Source organism: Microtus ochrogaster, chromosome 5, assembly GCF_000317375.1.
Source record: "Microtus ochrogaster isolate Prairie Vole_2 chromosome 5, MicOch1.0, whole genome shotgun sequence".
Classification (NCBI taxonomy): Eukaryota; Metazoa; Chordata; class Mammalia; order Rodentia; family Cricetidae; genus Microtus; species Microtus ochrogaster.
The window spans coordinates 53,582,853-53,586,896 of record NC_022012.1 but is presented as its reverse complement, the minus strand read 5'-3'; positions in this window follow the sequence as shown (position 1 = coordinate 53,586,896).

Here is a 4,044-nt window from a genome sequence, read left to right as displayed (position 1 = left end):
AGGGCGTCTCCGCCGCAGGCCTGCGGTGGTGGTGTCGGGGTGTCGCCACCCGGCCCCCACCTGTGCCCGCCGAGGGGGAAGCGGGGCCCGGACCGACCGGGGCGGGTGGTGGGACCCGAGCCCTGACCGCGACCTCGGCGGGCAGTGCCGCTGCGGGGCTGCCGGGAGGTGTCACCTGGGCGCGGGCCCCCGGCGTCTTTGTTGGAGGCTTCCAGCCACCGCGTCGCCTTGTCGGTCCGGTGGGTCCCTGCGTGATCGAGGCCCGCCGACGTGCCTGGGCAGAGGGGTGGAGAGCACGGCCAAGTTCACCTGAAGGAAGTCGGGCTAGCACACGGAAGTTGTTAACAGCCTTCACCTTTGATTCCCAAGGCTTTGAAAGTTGAACCTTGACCATTCCTTCCCGCTTCTCCCCTCCTTACCCTGAGGGGGCGGGAATGGCAACATCTTTGGCCACGTAAATTGTGTTTGTTTATTCTTTCCTTATCTTCAAGAGTTCAGGGGAGTTGAAGAAAAATCAGGTTTAGAGATTGTAGTCAAAAAACACCTTTGGGGGGTTTTAGAAAAATACAGGAATCTCCCTCATTTCATAACTTTGAACTATGGAGACAAAACTTCTCATTTTGGTGGCGCAGGCTCTTTAGGTGCTAAGTTCTTGCCACGTTAAGGTTAGTTGTATTTGTTCATGTTAATGTGACCTTTTATGAATAACATAGGCCGTCATTACGTGCGAAGTAACTCACCTGATCACCAATCAACCCCTTGATTCTGCCCAGCTGATGGAAGTTGTAGGTAAATTATAGCCCAGGTCGACTGAATACCTTCTTCTTATGGTTACTTTTAGTTAAACTTGGTCATTCCTCAGAATTAAAGGGAGAGCAAATCTTTAGGTGTATGTACCTTCTTTGGGGTACCCAGTTTTTAACGAAGTATTAAAAACACTGAAGTAAACACAAACCAGAAAATGTAACACTGTGAGCCAACTGTTAACTGTAAACTAATGGTTTACCTGCCCGCAGTTAAGAGCCCTATTTTATAATTTAAATAGTAGAATCAGTTGTGGCCTGAGGATAGCAAGCTGGAGGCCAAAAGTTCTGCCTTGTGCTACTGACCAAGTGTGAGCTCTCTAGTCCTCAGTTACTGTGTGTGGTCCGCTGACATGATTTTGTTGTTTTAGTGATGATGATATTGGAAACTAGGGCCTCAGGCACTCATGTTAGATTCTACCACAAGCTTGCACTCCCAACCCATTGTAAACTTCTTTCTTGGGGTGCTGGGAAGGAATCAAAATTGTAAATTTTTTCTTGGGGTGCTGGAAAGGAATCAAACCTAGTACCTTGCATATGCTTGGCCCCAGTTTTTTCACCCATTAAAGAGATTTGAAAAGACCTTGGTTTTCCAAATTGCTACTTCCCCTCAGCCCTCTACTAAACCAATAGCTTGCTTCGCCTAAATGTGCTCCACATCATACCATGTGGGAACACACTGGACTCAATCAAACCTAACTTTTGTTTTAGTGTAGGAGATCAAACCCAGGGCATTTCCAAAACAGGGCAAACACTCTACCACTGAGCCAAACCCCTGGCCCCCAATTTTGACTTTGGTCTGCTTATTAAAGCAGCTCAGAAGGGTCACTGCTACACTTGCATGCGAGGTTTTCAAAGGAAGGCAAAGACAGCCTTTCCAGATGTAGCTAACCAGAGAGCCCATCTTCTGATGCAGCTTCTGTAGGAATGCCTACCACACATGCATGAGGCCCTGGGTTCCATTCCAGTAGTGTTAAAATCTCCTAGAATAAAATACCACACAGTACTAATTTCAGAATGACTTTACCTGAGGAATGGCTGCTTCCAAGTTGACACCATGCTTTTGCCCACTGTTGCTGTCCAAGGTGTCTCAGGCGTGAAGACCTACACCCCACACCTCCCTTGTATAACAAAGAACTGCAATTTTCTTGGTAAAAAAAAAAAAAGTAATATTAAGGATACATACATCCTTTACATTCCTAATGCTTTCATTTATAACAGACGAATATCTTTTTTCCAATCACTTTCTGCTGCTGCTTTCAACCATAATTCATGTTGTAGTTTGATGTTTGTGGTTATTATTGAATGTCTGTTGAACGTGTTTTAAAGTTCTAAGTGAAGACTTTTTGGTAATGGTTTTACTTTCACTGTAATGATTTCCCCTTCTAGTTAGGCTTTGTAAAAACAATGAGATAGGAAAGGGACCTAAAATGTATTCCATGCTTAATAGTTACATGATTTTAAAATCTCAGGTAATCGAAAAGAGCTAAAGGCCAAAAGAATCCCGAGACTATTATTTCTGAGCTATTTGGAAACAGTATATAAATGTTGAAAATGACATCCTTTTGCTGAATTTCTGTGAAGTATTATGTTGAACATTTTGTCACTATTAGAAAACACCTGACAATCAGAGAAAAAAGACTTCAGATCGAAGTTGCTCTCCCTGTTCTTAGCTCTGTTGGTTTGGGCCTCTGCTCACGTAGAATGCATGGTGGGGGCATTTACCTCATGGTGGACAAAGAAGAGGGACCTGGCAAGATTCAGCCCATTCCTGCCCTTCCCCATCCCACCCCCAACCTACTTCCTGGCTTCACCTCTTAAAGTTTCCACACACAAACCCTACCCCACCTCACCTGCTTCAAATAGCAGCAGTAGCTTGGAACCAAGCCTTTTGGGGGTGTAGCTAGTAGTCAACCTTGCCAATATTCTGTCTTCTTTATTACTTGGTATAAATGCTATTAATGCACACGTCAGTTTGGGGGAATATAGAGTATTTAATTTTGTTTGTTTTTCAAGACAGGGTTTTTCTGTGTAGTCCCGGATGTCCTGAAACTCCCTCTATAGTCCAGGTGGACTTGAACTGAGACATTCACCTGCCTCTGCCTCCAGAGTGCTGGAATTAAAACATGTGTATCACCATGCCCAGTTTAGAATATTTAATTTTAATAGATAAACTTTAAATGAGGTAAGTTTGGCCTCTGAAATAAAACTATTTAGTAGATGAGTAAAGCTATTATTTTTGTTTAGTAGCTAACAGTTTTTATTGACAGTTTATTGTAGGTACTTTAGATTCCCATGTTTTTAAACTGTGACATCTCTTTTCTTTTGATAGTATTTACCTCTCTTTTTAAGACAACTAAGCCTTAAACCTCAGTGACTTTACATTTACTTGTCAAAGATAGTATCAAATTTCTTAAGGAAAAAATATTATGTAGTAATATACATACATCTATTTAATGATAGGGTTTACTGGGTTTTAACCCATTTATCCAACATTAAAATCAAGATTTAGAGTTTGCTACCAGTCAGACACATATTGTTCAGAGTTCTCTTCCGTTATGCTTGCCTGACTTACATTCTTCAAGTCCTACCTCAAATACCACCTTGTCCATGATCCTCTTTTGATGACCTCATTTTCAGTTACTTCCTTCTCTGACTTGCCTGTACTTAAGAAAAGGTCCTCCATCCTTCACGGTGGCTAACTAGCTGATGATGACATGTACTTCACAAATACCCGTGTATTGACCAAAGAGGTGATTTTATGAAACGTTTTCCTTATCAAAAGTTTGGCATATATATTTTCCCTTTAAAAATACTTCTGCGCATCAATATGATTATTTTTTAAAAGACACTTGAAATACCCTTTAGTTAACAGTTGATAGCACTTGCCATAAACAGAAGGCAGACATAGGTAAAAATAAAATTTAAAAAAAAAAGTGTTGTTGAAAGCTTCTATCTAGAAACACATGCTTCCTGAATGTTGTATGCCTTGAAATTGACTGTTCTTTGTTTAAAAGGGAAAGTAGCCAGAATTGAGTGTTGTTATTGATACCATCCTGGCACCAAACTTAGACTTGGTGTAGTCAGAGGAATTGGAGGAGAATGAACAAGGACTATCTTCCTCACCTCAATTCACTGTTATTCTCCCCAGTCTGAAAAATCCATGAAGTTATCTATTTGGTGCTTGGTGGCCCAAAGTTCCATAAATATAAGCAGAATTTTGGCCTTCTTTGAAGTCTTT